The following is a 15,074-nucleotide window of genomic DNA, read 5'->3' as shown; positions in this document are numbered from 1 at the left end:
TTTATCTCCATCGATCACACTTCTACACGTGCAGTGCTTTTCCATGAGATACACAAGGTGTTTTAAGGTCACTTCAAGGGCAGAGAAGAATTAAGCAAAACAAGATGTACAGTTCTTTAAATGTTTTGATGTGAGCTTTTTTACTTCTGTGCTTTCTACTGACTCAACAGAGTTACCTCAAAATTTACTTTCAAAAACATAAAATAAAATCCAGCCCCTTTAATTCACCCAAGGTCTTTGACTGTCTTATCAGGAATATTAGGTGGAGTGGAGCCAAACCTGATATGGAGTATGTCAGTAATGAACAGTGACTTTGAAGGAAACCTCAAGTACAATCACTTTAACAAATATTTTCCTTTATGTTTTAAATTCAGGAATAGGATCCAAGGGTAGAGAGATCATAACAACTGTTTCACAAATGTAGAGGTCCATGTATTTATTACTGGCAGCTAAAAAGACTCATGTTAATTAAACGTGAGTGTTAATTGGCATTAACAGATTTTAGCATCATGAAACAGTACATAATGTAAGAGAAACAGAAATGAGAAAACAGTCTGGCCTTGCATGTGCTTCCAGTATTCCTTGGACCACTGCCTTACGAAATGCAGCCAAAGGAGAAAGTGTCACTTTTCCCAGGTTCCCTGCAGATTCCTTCCACTCCTTATCACCAAAAATAGGTAGCCACAGAGCAGAGTCAGACTAAGGTTCAAAGGATCCATGACTGCCATCATATCTGTTGTTCCCCAGTTCTTCCTCCCAGACTAGCTTCCCATGGCTAGAGTGGTGGTATGGGTATAGCAAGGACCTGTGAGGAATGAGGGCTGCTTCCTTCTGTGGTGATGCTAGCCCAGGCAAGATGAAATTCTCATACCATTAAGAATCTTCCCTTCTCAGACAGTTGTGATTAACTAGCTGTACCAGTAGACTGGAAATCAGAAAGCCATTTTGCTTGGGATTCATTACTGCTGCTGCTATTTCCTGTTCACAGAATCATAGAATCACAGGCTTGAGTTGGAAGAGATTTTAGAGGTCATCTAGTTCTAAGCCCCTTGCCATGGGTAAGGCTGCCACCCATGAGATCAGGCTGCTTGGGGACCCATGCACTTCGGCCTTAAGTGTGTCCAGTGATGGGACATCCAGAGCTTCTCTGGGCAGCCTGTGCCACTGCCTCACCTCATAGTGAAGAATTTTTTCTTACTTTTTAATTTAATTCTACCCTCTCTTAGCTTCAAACTGTTACCCCTTGTTATATGACTCTATGATCTTGTAATAAATCTCTTTCTTTCTTTTTTAAGTCCTAAATGTCCACATTCAGTGAGGTCTCTCTGGTGCATCCTTTTCTCCAGCCTGAACAACCCCAGCTCCCTAAGCCTGTCTTCACAAGAGATCTCCAGCCCTCTGATCATTCCAGTGGCTCTCCTCTGGACCCACATCAGCAGGTCTTTGTCCCTGTTTGTCCCTTTGTCCCTTTGCCACAGAGCTGAATGTAATACTGCAGGTGAGGTCTCATGAAAACGGAGTAAATGTGAACAATCACCTACCTTGACCAGCTGATTGTGTTTATTTTGATTCAGCCTGGGAGATAGCTGGCTTTTTAAGCTGCAAATAAACATTTCTGGCTCACATCCAATTATTCATCCACCAGTATTCCTCAGACAGTTTTCACAAGTCTGCTCTCAATCCATTCATCCTCCAGGTATATGTGAGCCCACTTCTCAAGCTTATTCATGTCTCCCTAGGAAACATCCCTTCTTTCTGTCACATCAGCAGCACTCAGCTTTATGTCGTCTGCAAACTTGCTGAGGGTGCACTCAAGCCAACTGACTATGTTATTAGTAAATATATTAAACAGTACTTGTCCCAGTATAGGCCTCCTGAGGAACACCATTCATCACCTGGATGTTAAACATTGAGTGCAACTCTCTGGATCTGGTCATCCAGCCAATTTCTTATCCACTAAGTACTCCATCTATCAAATAAATTTCTCTCTAATTTGGATACTAGGTTATTGTGCGGGACTGTGTCAAAAACCTTACAAAATTTCAGATAGATGATATGAGCCACTCTGTCTATTGATGCAGTCTCTCCATCACTGAAATATCTGGAAAGATATTGGCCTCATTAATGTTGGTACCTTCATGGTACTGGGAAGATTTAACCAAGCACTAGGTACCCATAGTACTAGATGTCTTACAGCCACAGAGGAAGAAAACAGTCTCTGCCCCCAAAGAGCTTATAATCAGAAATCTTATTTTAGGAGATCATAAGTGAAAACTGGTGAAGAAAAAGGAGCTGGAGTTTTAGAGGATTAAAACTATGAGTATAGAAATGATTGCTGTGAGAAGGAACCACTGCACATCCAGTCCTTAGATAACTGATGCAGAAGCAAGAACATGGAAGTTCAGGCAGGAGAATATTTGCAATAATCAAGACTAATCTGAAGAAAATTTGGCAGACAGAAAAATGTTTTGTGGTGTATAACATTTACTTGTTCATCAGAGGATGCTGAAGGATGTCTGACTTGAAGATCTTGAGCTTGAACCTTAATAATCAATCAGCATGATAGGGAGATTGGAGAATTGAGGTGTGCTGAAGATCCAGTTGTGTTATAGCTGTGTGTTCAGATTGGAAAGTGCCGCTGTACAATGAAGTATCAAGGATGTAGCCTGAGATGAGACAAAACAATTTATATTTGCCTAATTACACAAAAAGAGACAGATTGAAGCAGAAAGGATCTTCAAGGAGCCTGCATGGAGATAGCAGCTGAATTTGTCTAAGTAATGAGTGTCCAAGAGGGACAAAAAGCTGCCTGAGTTTCAAATGAGAATTTTTAATGTATAGGATTCTCAGTGCAAAGCACCTCTCTTTTTCCTAAGGCACATAAAAATCAGTGTTGCAACCTTGTATTTGCCATGGTGGACATTTATTAAAGGTGTATAGTAGTTTTGTGGTCAACTGTGTTAACCTGATCCTTTGAGCATGTCTGCATTTAAATAAATGAACAAACAATATGATATATCTGTTTTGCTTCATGGTTTATAGGTGGGGAGTCTTGATACTTGTAATATCACTGTTCCCAGCATAGGAGACATAGCACAACTATTTTCTCACAGAGAAAATGGTAATATCTTTCTGTTGTTATAAATTGTTCTCAGTTACAACAATGAAACCTAGGAGGCAGTTAATCTTTTGTCATATTCTGCACAAATAAAGACAAACCTGAATGGATTTCCAGCACTGAATTACTTGTTTCTTTATCCCAAGCTAAAGATGCTAATTATGATCTGTTTTTTTCACAGCCTTATCTGATTTCATTAATCTGACAAAAGGACAGCCAAAATCTGTGGTTAGATTTCAAGATAAAGATAATGCTAATAGACTTTTTTTCCTATCTCCTCTGTCTTTTGGCTGATTTTCATTAATTCATTATGAGATTCGTATTAGCCCATAAGTTATTTCAACACGGTATTTAGCATTCATGTGGAAATTTGAGCTTGATATCATCCTCAAGCTTTTAAAATCTGCCTTCAGATCTGTTTCTTGTCCAAAGAAAGCAGGAGAATGCAAATAATGATCTTAGATTCAAGAAAACAAATAGGCTGAGAAGTAAAATATCGTCTTTGCGAATGTGTTCTAGAAAGGATAAATAAAAGGATATTGAAAAGGAATTAAAATTTTGGGGAGCAATACCTAATTAAAAAAGAAAATCATAATACAGAAATGTTCTCATAGGCAGAATCCACATTGAACGTGTGTCTCTGTAAACAGTGGCCTAAAACTCTCTGATGGGATATACAGACTATAAAAAAGGAAGCAAAAGACAAAGTAAAAGCTTTGCCAGTGATTTCAAAACTGTAGTAAGTTTGAGGATTGAAGACTCAGCTCCAAAACCCTATGCTTTGGCTAGAAACTCAGCTTGTGTGTCCAGCAAGGGTCTGTTTCTGATCCTCTTAGGTGCAGAAAAATGACAATAAGGAAATGATAAAAATATAATAGATAGAATATTAGAAAGATCATGCAGTTTCAGACAATTTCTTATGTGTTGATACCCCAAGACATGGTTTTTAAATCGTAGAATCATAGAATCACAAAGGCTGGAAAAGATCTCTAAGATCATCTAGTCCAACCATTGACCCACCCCAACCATGCCCAATAATCATGTTCCTCAGTGCCACATTTACATGTTTCTTGAAAACCTCCAGGGACACTGACTCCACCACCACCCCAGGCAGCCTATTCCTATACTTGATTTTTCCTAATAAACAAACCTGAACCTCTTCTGGCACAGCTTAATGCCACTATCTCTTGTCCTATAACTGTTACCTGGCAGAAGAGGCCAACATCCACCTTGCTTTAATCTGCTTTCAGGGAGTTGTGGAGAGCAATATGGTCTCCCCTAAGTTGTGGTTGGGTTCAGTAGATCCAGAAGTCTCTGCCAACCTCAGCCATTCTGTGATTTTATAGTGGCCTGTGCTACAGCAGTTCTCATTTCTGTAGGAGAGTTTTTTCAGTCTAGAGCACAGACAAACAAGTTTGCATGTCTAAAACATGGGACAGCCATATTTTCCAGATGGAAATATGATGCAGGATTGGCTCGTGCCTTTCATCTGAAGTAATGAAAATGGAGTGAAGTGATAGTTTATGTAGAAAGGAGTCTACCAAGCTGGAGTACTGTCACACAACTTATATTTGCTTTGCCACTTGAAACAGTTTAGCCCACTCCAAAAGCCAAAGACAACATACTAATCAAGTAAAAAATTGCATGTATTGATAAATCCAAAAGCTCATACTTGAAACGCGAGTTTCAGAAGCAGAAATAATACTTCACCTGGAAGTGGTGATTTCGGCCATTTTATTGTCGAACTTTCCATCACATCACTAGCTCAGCAGAAGACAGTTAGAATTAGGCCTTAAGTGATGAATCAGTTAATATCACTAAATAATTGCATTTTGAACTAGTTAGGATTTTTCTCTGTTCCTTCTTGCAGGTGGCTGCAAATCCCTGGTGTTCAGAAGTACACAATGATAGATGTGTGTCTCTTTGAAGGAAGGGAGAGGAGTTTCCATGGGGAAAAATGCATGAGGTGGTGAAACATTTAAGGTAAAGGAAAAGAATCAGCAGTATATTGGTGTCAGCTCTGTGAGAGAGAAACTTGCAGGTAAGAGATTAGGCTCTCCTCAGATTTGCTGTCACTCTGTAGTATTTTGCACAGCAGTGTTAGTGGATAGTAAGAACTTGTACTCCTTCAGGAGAGTCAACAGCACAAGCAGTGCACGTGCAAGAAGCAAGGATGAAGGACTATTACATTATTTTCTGCAAATGTATAAGCCTTTCTCAAGAGGGATTGAGTACTGACTGTTGCTTATATTCAAAGAGATGTTTACAGGAAGGAAGAAAACCTTATTCTTCTGCTGTTCAGACACAATAGTGTCTGAATTATATATTATGTCTAATACACATTATATCTCAAGTACTGTATCTCACTTGCTCTAAACAGAAAAGTGACTGAGAAAATTGATGTTTCCTGCAACAGCTTAAGTACTCAGAAAACCTTGTCTACTGAAGGCTCATTTATTTGGCTTTCTATCCTGAACAAAAAATATGACAAACCTTTTCCCACAGGAAAACACTTAAACACAGGGTAACACACAGCTCCCAGCTTCCAATATTTTTCTCCCTTTCCAGAAGAAGGGGATTCCTCTGGTCAGCAGTAGTTGTGTACAGACATGGTAGGATGAGGCTCCTTTCTCTAAAACAAGAACTAATTTCTCCCTGTGGATAAGGAAGAAAGTTAAGGTTATGAGTTCAGATGTAGATTTTTTTTTTTTGTAATGACTGAAGGAGGCTGAATTTCCCCTGTCCACCCTGCTTCTGGCTATAGGCATGCCTGTCTTTCCTCGGCACGGCTGTGTTGTGCAAAGGCAGTGTTGTTTTGCTAGTGGGGCTCCCCTCCGCTTCTTCTCTTGAAATTTGCTACTGCAATGGACCATAAACCCATTTCAGGCTAAACACATTTGAAAAAAATACCCTCTTTTTTTTTTTTTCTTCTTCGTGAAAGGCAGTGGAGTGTATGAGCTGCTTTGCATGGGAGAAGTCTGGGACCCACTGAGGTGGATGCCAAGAATCTAAGGGTGAGCCAGGGTCAAAACTGTTCTTGTGGAGACAGGACCTGTGACCAGGGCACAGGGCTACCCTGAGGCAGCAGCCACAATACAGGCCCTGTCAGTGGAACAATGTCTACCAATGACACAGGGAAAAAAAGCTGAGAATGATCAGTATTGTTTCTAGGGATTTCTCTTCGTCACATGAGAAAAAGGTAAGACAGAAGCTTTTGGTGTTGGTTCCACTGTTCTGACAATAAAAATGAGAAATAATTTTCATAGAACTTGAAACAGGAGCAGAGTAACTGGAACAGGGAGAGGGCCCTGAGTGAGTGACTGCGTGTATTAGTTCCCTTCTTTGGCAAAAACTGAAGACAATCTGTCCTTCTTAAAAAGGTCCAAAAGCCTACTTAAAAAAATCCCATGCTGAGGCTGAACTTAGTACCGAGTATATGAAGTGAATTCCTCCATGTGGAAAAAATGGCACCCAGCTACATTCATCAGCACTTGCTGAACGTTTACGGAGAGCAACCAGTGGATGTGAGCACACTGAGACAGCAGGAGGTGTGTTTCAGCAGTAGTGGTAGCAATGTAAAAGACAAGCCACATTTTGGATGGCCACAAAGATTGTACAAGCGCTGTGTGCAGGCTTTTTTCATTGTTGGTGACAATGCATAGTTAGTAGTGGTGACTACATTGTAAGATAGTGCTTTGTAGTTGAGAATTTTCTCTATCAAATAGCATTATTGTGCTCTTTTTATCCTTTGTAGTTTCAATGAAAATAAATAGGAGGAATTACTTCTGGAGTGACCTATGTGTATATATGGCTTTTTAACTAGTATTACATAAAATAATAAAGCTACCAATGAAAATGAAACTGCAACTGAACTAGTGAGAGAGTTCATTTAGTGCACTGACAGCACATTTTTTACTGCGCTAAAAAAGATCGAGGTAGTTTCAGTGCACTGAAACTACTTATTATTTAAGTAATTTGTAAAGGTATTGTTAAGGAAAGAGAAAAATATATGCATAAATCAGTGAAAATGCTTTCACAATATATAAACAAAGATTTTGTGAGGGAATTTTTTTTTCACTTGAAGTGCTCACCTGAAAATTGGACATATTTATGTGTACTTATGTGTCTCCAAGTTTTAAAATATTCTTTCTCCAATCAACCTGTCTCATTATCATTCTTCTCATCAAAGTCACTAATCTTTGTGATGCTACAGACATCCACAGTCTTGCCACTGAAATCTCAAGGAATTGTAAATCAAGATCTTTCTTTCACTGATACGTATTCCAGCATAATAATATACAAGGTTTTTATCAGTTTGGATTGGATGCGTACCCATGTTTAGGCATCCTTGAAATAAGAGTGGGGAAAAAATTATGTGTTTGTATTTGCGCTAAGCCAACAAAGGCCACAGCTGTGATCTATGTTCAGAATAGGCTTGGAAAACTATGACTTAATAAAGAATAAGATCCTGGTTCCTCTAAATAATTATTCTGTTGCATTTAAATGCGATGTTTCTACTGTTTGGGGTAGAAAAAACACAGTTTTGCTTTCCTTTAAAATAATAAATTTACATTGCAAAACATTGATTAGGGCTTCTGTGACAAACTGCTGCTCATACAACTTTCAAAACATTCTGGCTATAGCACCACATAGCCTTTGACGTGCCAAGATTTCTTCTAGTGTTCTTGTCGGAGCCAGGTGCTTGACTTCAGAGAGCACTAGAGGGCAGGCTAGCCTTGATATTCCCCCCTCCCACCTCCTCTGCCCCCACAATGAGAAATAAAAGTAATTAAGAAGTTTGCAGTTTTGCTCAGAAATATGATTTAGAAGTAAGAATGCCTCACACTGTGCCTAAAACCTTTAACAGAAATTAGGCAACTTCACAAGTAAGATTTTTTTGCTTTCATTGGGAAGCCTTATTTTCTGTTGCACGCAATAAAGAGCTGTGTCAGGAAGCAGAGTTGAGACACAGCTACATGCAGCCCTGCTCTGTCCAAGCTGCTCTCATGGTGTATCAGCTCCCCTATCTGCCCAGTGCTGTTGCTGGTGGCCCCTATCTGCTTCAGAGGAATCAGTGCACCCTCCCTGCACCCTGTTCCTGCTCTGGTTCATGGTCTTGCCTCTTCATTGGCCTGCTATCCCTTTGAGGGAGCTGGAAGGGTTCACATTGATAACTGAAATTCATTCTATTGCTTAGAAATCCTGTTTAACTTCCCTACTGTATGCTTGGGTAAATTTACATCTGACTCCCACACGATCTAGTGGCATCTACAGGTGATTTTATTCCACAGATTCAAAATTTGTACAACACACTACTTGTGCTATAAATGAGCTTTCCTGATTCTGGAATCTTGCTTACTTCTGGTCTGTGCACTGAGCAGAAAGAGGCAGGGAGCGGGGGGCTGCAGAGCCAAGGCATCATATCCGTCCTCTGCAAGGAACTGCTGCCAGTTCCTCAGTTCTGCAGAACCCACTGACACATCCCAAGATCATTCCTGGTGCCATGATTTGATCACTTTCCTCTATGTGACCATTCATTGGAGTGCTCTGTTAAGGGTGAAACAGCTCAGCCTGGTGGCACTGGGCTGTTGACTGGGATAAAAGATGGAAGTGAATTAATTAGTCCTGCAGCAGTTCACACAAGAGTCACAGAGTTGAGCTTTGATGGATATATGTGTTTTTTGTTAGCTCTCAAATATTTTCTTCATTTCTTATTACTTATCACTCAGATTAATCATACACCTCAAATTACCAAGTAAATTTTAAGCTTGTTAATGGTATGCTTATATATAATTTGAAAACAACATACACAAACTGTTTAGGAGTTGTCTTAGGCAGTTTTGATAATTCCTTGGTCTTGCAGCATATTTCTCAGCACACTGCCAATTCACAAATGCCTTTCACTTACAGATTTCTTCCAGGCCATCTGAGGCAAAGTTTATCCCTAGTATATCACAAATTATTGAACGTGTCTGATCTTCGGTCAGTGTAGAAGTGTTCTGTGTTATTATTGCTATTATTATTATTATTAGCAGCAGTAGTAGTATAGTAGTAGTAGTAGTAGTAGTAGTAGTTATAGCAGTAGTAGTAGTAGTAGTTTCAAAGTGTATTACCTGATTTTTTATGGTTTGCATTGCAGAATTTCATAGTGTTACTCAGTGTAACTGGACTAACAACATCCTTTTCAATTTTCCCATATAAAAGCATAACAATTTACATGGTGGCAAGCAATATTAACAAACTTGTATAAAGCCTAATAAGTGCCCATATTCTGAGAAGTGCAGTGAACTACATTGTCTTCTCCATCACAGTAGTGAGGGTTTGAGTAAAATGAAAGGAGTCATCACTTTGTGTGCTTTACTTCTTGGGAATTTTCCTTTTGTGTAGAATAAATCCTGAGTTCCCCGGATAAACAGAATTTTAGATGAGTGTCAGCCAACCCAAAACACCTTTAGCACTGTAGGATTGTGCTATCTGTCTGGGAGAAACTCACTGGAGGGAGTTTTCTTGAAGCTTTCAGTCTTTGCCTGACCTTGTGTTGCTGGTTTTTTTTTGTTTGTTTGTTTTGTTCTGTTTGTTTTGTGTTTGAAAACCAAGGAGATTTGCTGTTGATGTGAGGGGCGCTGCCCTATTCCAGAGCTGATGCCCTGTGTGATATAGCATGCTTTTATAATAAATGTCTTGTGCTGGTAGATACGCTTATCACAACCTGAACAGAGGTGTGCTGACCCAGAGGAAGCTAAGGAATATGGACATTGCTTTTCCTGGCTAAGGAAAAATAAAGAGGGATGAAAGAGTCAAAAATTTCCAATTTTCCTTCTAACATTTACACAGTATCAGTGCTGACTCATGGTTTGTGCTCCAAAATGTGTTGGCTATAGAAATAAAGATCAAAAGAAGTGTAGAGAGCACATGTGGAAGTCCATTGGAAGTTGTGTAAATGTGTCTATTGCTTTTGGATCTGGCCTCAAAGGCACAAATTGTGATCATCAGCCCATTTGTGAGCTACTTCTGTCCAGACTTACTCTGTCACAAGAACTGAGGGCTGGACGGGACAGCTGACCACTGCATTTATTTTCTTTGTTGCATCACAAAGAGGAATTTTGTCCTAGCCAGTTGCCTCAAGGATCTTATGGTAGATTTGTAGTTGCATCCTGAAATTTTGTACAAAACCATTTAATATGTATGACTTCCTTTGTGGACAGAGTGGCATGTGCTTTTTTGTTGTTTCAGTCTACAGGGATGGGATGAAGCTCTCACTGTCATGGCATATGAATACAAAAGAATAGGCTGGACTTAATGAATGGCACTAGAGTTTACAGCCATAGCACCGAGAGGCACAAATTGGACATGAAGAAGAATTTAAGAAGAATTTCTACTTGGAAGGAGAGGTAATGCATTGGAACTGGCTGCCCAGGGAAGTGGTGGAATCATCGTCTCTGGAGACTTCAGGAAATGGGTAGATGCAGCAGTGAGGGATGTGGTTAGCAAGTGTGGTGTGGATGGGCTGATAGTTTGATTGGATGATCTTAGAGGTCTTTCCCAACCTTAATGATTCTATGATTCTATGATTGTAGGGTTCTGAGGTTCTATGACTTAAGGTTTAGGACTTAAATAGTCCTGTTTAGGGTTTATATATTTGAGGGCTTAACAATGGACAGACCTGCATCTATAAGGCTGAAGGACCAAAAACGCTGAAAATTTTATCCTTAGCTGTTTTACCCTCATCTATTGAATTTTAGTCCATCTGAAAACCAAGAGTTTAGTTTTACACTGCTTAAAAAAAAGAAAGAAAGAAAAAAAAAAGCCCAGGGCCTGTAAAATGCTGGAGGCAAAGGCTGTTTTGTTGGTTTAATATACGGTGATGCTTTGTTATGTCATCTGAACCATACAGAAATTCTTCTGTAAAAGCCCACATTTGTATTTAAAGGTAACATACCTTTCAATGAAACATTTAGGAGTGTGCTTAACTTGCCATTTTTAATGAGAGTTCACCTCATCCTTGTGTTGCTCAATTGAATATATTCTTTACAGCACTGGAACATTAGAGAGTTTGTGAGAATATGTTATGTTGAACAAGCTCACACTACATACAATATAGCATGTAGTAAATAGTATATGTATATAATGGATAACAGTGGAGTGTAAATCATGTTATCTGTATTTTATCCCTTTCATTTCATGTTATGAAAGTTATTTTTTGGATTAGTTTTCCAAATTGTCACTAATCTAAAAGCATGTATGGATTTCACTGGAATATACTTTACAAGTGTTTACAATATTGAGTCAATATCCCTTCTCTCACGAAGAAGTAATAAGGAAATAAATATGTGAGCAGGGTTGTGGTGAATAGGTCTGGTTGACTTCAGTTCCTGTACAGTTATTCAATCTTGTATTTTTTTTTCCTCGATATGAATACAATCATTCAGGGTGAAGAAGTATCTCTTATTCAGTGAATTTAACCTAATGCACACAAGTTATATGTGAATTGTACACTCATAAATTCATCTCACTATCTCGAGTCTGATTTCTCTGTAAAGTTAAAATTACAGATTTGATGTCAAAATTACTCATGAAGTCAAACTACAGGACTTTTAATTTCATTCCTTAAAATACATGTTTGCATAACACTTATTTTACAAAGTCGATTTCTATTATACATACTTTTTTTAGTGAATATTTCCATGTAGGAAAATTAGATAACGTCCCCAGTATAGGATTGTAAGTTTGGACTATATTTTCTGAAATTAGTATGAACTATGTACTGAATGATTTGAAGCAAGCTGGTTAAATAGGATATCATAGAATAAATATAAAATGTGTACTTCTGTACTTATATGGATGATTTTCTTCAGGACAGATGTTAATCCAAGGCTGAAGCAGAGCAGCTGACCTTCCACGTACCTCCATGTTGCTGAAATATTGATTGATTCAGGAGCTAATCTGGAAAGTGGTGGCTTTGATCTTAAAAAAAATTACTCACCCTCACTAAAATACACAAAAGAGGGAATCTTAGGGTCTTGTCCCAACAGATGTGTAACATAGAATATGAGTGATTGTTATAAGAGTGTGTTTGATAGTTTTACGATAGCTTATCTCCACACATTCTGACTGTGTGGGAGGTAGGCAGCCAGTGAGGAAGCCCAGTGAGACCTCCTTCTAAAGATGACACCAATGCTTCATCTGAGGGACCAGTGTGAGGACAGCAGAGCACTCCAGGTGGGACATGTGATAATGCCACATATAGTATGACTTGATTAGCAAGAACTCAAACTAAATTGAACTTCTTCTGTTTATAAATTTGGCAACATGGAGTTTCAAGCACAGACTAACCAAGGCAATTTGTGCACTTTCTACATGATGCTTCAGCAGTGACTCAGGCCTCTAATAGATGTCACTGGTAAGGATCAGAAATATAATTATCTTGAGGATAATTAACTCTCGATCATTCTGAGCATCAGTCCTTCTGTTAAAAAGAGGTTAATGATAACAAAACAATCTTGGATGAATGAATAGATCTCTCTGCAATGTTTAATGAAAGAATGGTATTTGATGAAGAGAACTGGTGTGAGAACAAACACATTTTTAAGTATGAAGTAAAGCTTCATTTATTATTTTCTCCCAAAAGGAAGAATGGACATTTTGTTGTCAAAATTTTTAACAAACAATATCTGTAGAAGTTCTAAAGACTCGGAATGGTATCATTTTTAATAATGAGCCATGTTTTATACTTAAAGTTTTACAGAAAATGACAATATATTTTTTTTACTATTGTCTGTAACAGAGTGGAAATACTATTTTTTCCTCAGAAAACAACAAACACAAACAAACCTTTTTCTCCATAGCCACAGTATTTAGTATTGGTAACGTATTTTTGTGTGTCATATCCTTAATGCTGTGCTATCCTTAGTTAGAAAAGTGCATCATTATAATAAGAAGTAAATTTTACTGTCTCCTGATTCTCTTATGCTTACAGAATTCAAAGAATGACCTTGAAAGTGCCACTTCTTCTCAGAATGATATGTAACTTTACCAGAGTGACAGAAATCCTGTTCTCTCCTGTTTCCAGAAGAAATCTTATTTTAGTTTCATTCATGTTATACTGTTTCCATAGTGACTGAAATTTTTATTTTAAGTACTGAAGTTTTAACACAGGGCCCTACACAGTTTTGCTAAAATGCCCTATTCTGTGTTAAATTACTGTCTGAAGGACTCACCTGAGTTGGGAACACCACTGTGCATTGGGAACTGTGAAAACACTGTGGGCTAAATCCTGGCCCATTAAAGCCAGTGGCAAGAATCCCATTAACTGCAATGGAGCCAGGAGTCATGTTTCACCCACAGTGAGAGACAGTACTTGTCTCAAAACTCTGGACCTCACCACTCCTGTGCTTTGGCAACAGAGTCCGGAAACCTCTCCAGCCACCCTGCACAGGATAAGTACTTCAAGAAGTTCCTACCAAGTGGGACTCAAAACCCAATCAAACAAAAACATGAGGATGCAGCCTGTGTAACTGCCCAAGTCCTTTTGTCTTTTTTCTGGAACTCTTCACCAACCGCTCAATTTTTAATTGAAATCTGTAAAACGCCAGATTCATTATTGTCTTTCCATTATGCTTCCAGGCAGAGGCTAAGACCGTCATACGTCAATGCCTGGTATCGACAGCACTAGACAGATAGATAGTTCAAAAAACTATTCTTGCTGGTTTTTTTTTGTTTTTTTTTTTGTTTTGTTTTTTTAATTATTATTATTCAAATAAATTCAAATCAGCACTTCCTGCATTTTTTATCTCCTATTTTACAAATACCTTCACCATGGGAGCTTCCCAAGATCCTAAACTCTGTAATATTCTGATTGTAAAGCTTTCAGTGTCCTCCACGTCTAGATAATTCTAGACTTGGAAAAGTCAGAAAAGTCAGGAGTTTTGTTTGCCACCTTCACATCATGTCTTATACTGGGATACAAGGCTTGTAGAAGAAGCCTTCTAGAAGATTTGTTTGAGGCTTGGTCAAAGAAAGGAAATGTTTGTGTATTTTCCCTCCATCTTGTCTCATGCTTCTCCTGAACCAACATATTTCAGGGAAAGAAGACTGATTCTACTGCAATTATGTATACAGAATGGCTGTTTCTGTCTTAATAAAGTTGTTTAGATGTGAGACACAAAGAAATGACAGTATTGAAAAAAAATGTTTTGCTATACTTCTGTCAATTTTTTTATTGACTGAGGTTAATTTAAATATAAGCAGGCTTATAAGAATGTTATATCTACTGTTTCAGTCAGAAAATCAGCCAGGTTTTTGAGTACAGAAGATCGGTGGCTATGAAAGCTATTTTAAACATGATATTGCTCTTCCCTGCAATGCTTGCCTTGTATATAACCTAAGAGCTTCTTGTGTACTAGTTAAATACTGTATTCTGCCTGTCCGTATATATATTCTTTCTCATGAAGTTCTCCGAAAGACCATGAAGAACTTGTAACTCAACATTTAACATATACAGTGATACCGATGCATGTTTTACTGCAGAAATAAACAGGCAAGGCTGTAGAATATCTAATCTAGTTTGAATTGCAGGGGATCAAAAGCAAGCTAAGTGCTCTTTTGACTAATATATTTTGCCTGATCTATATTGTGTCCCATTTCAAAGCCTAGGAATTGTGAAGTTTTAAAAGAATGGATTATTGAAAGTTTTAAAACTGTTTTTTATCACATCTTATTCTGTCACCAGATTTCATATTTCATTAGGCTTCTCCACATTTCAGTTCCATCATTGTTCCCAGACTTCAAGGGAAAAAAGCCAGAGAAGACTGAGAAACATAAAAGGAAAATATGAACAAAATAACCATCTAAAGCCAAGTGTTGGTGGGAGGTGCTATGCATAATAGGGTAATCCCATGCTCCTGCAATAAAACAATCACATGATAGAGGATAAAGAAGAGTCACAAATAATGGTGGG

At 38.3% G+C, this 15,074-nt stretch overlaps 1 long non-coding RNA gene across 2 annotated transcripts; it reads left to right on the top strand.

Annotated features, from left to right (window-relative positions):
- Window positions 1-10,215: 10,215 nt before the first annotated feature.
- On the top strand, window positions 10,216-13,779 carry LOC116239434 (uncharacterized). 2 transcript variants are annotated; one of them, XR_016462104.1, is made up of 4 exons: window positions 10,216-10,253; window positions 10,352-10,509; window positions 11,974-12,337; window positions 13,095-13,779. It is a non-coding gene; the product is annotated as an uncharacterized LOC116239434 (long non-coding RNA). The 2 variants fall into 2 exon arrangements; XR_004169122.2 differs by having other exon boundaries at window positions 11,974-12,518.
- Window positions 13,780-15,074: the final 1,295 nt, after the last annotated feature.

This window comes from Phasianus colchicus, chromosome Z (genome assembly GCF_987193195.1).
Source record: "Phasianus colchicus chromosome Z, bPhaCol1.hap1.1, whole genome shotgun sequence".
NCBI classification, from domain to species: Eukaryota; Metazoa; Chordata; class Aves; order Galliformes; family Phasianidae; genus Phasianus; species Phasianus colchicus.
Note: the sequence above shows the minus strand (reverse complement) of the source record. Positions and strands in the feature narration are given on the sequence as shown.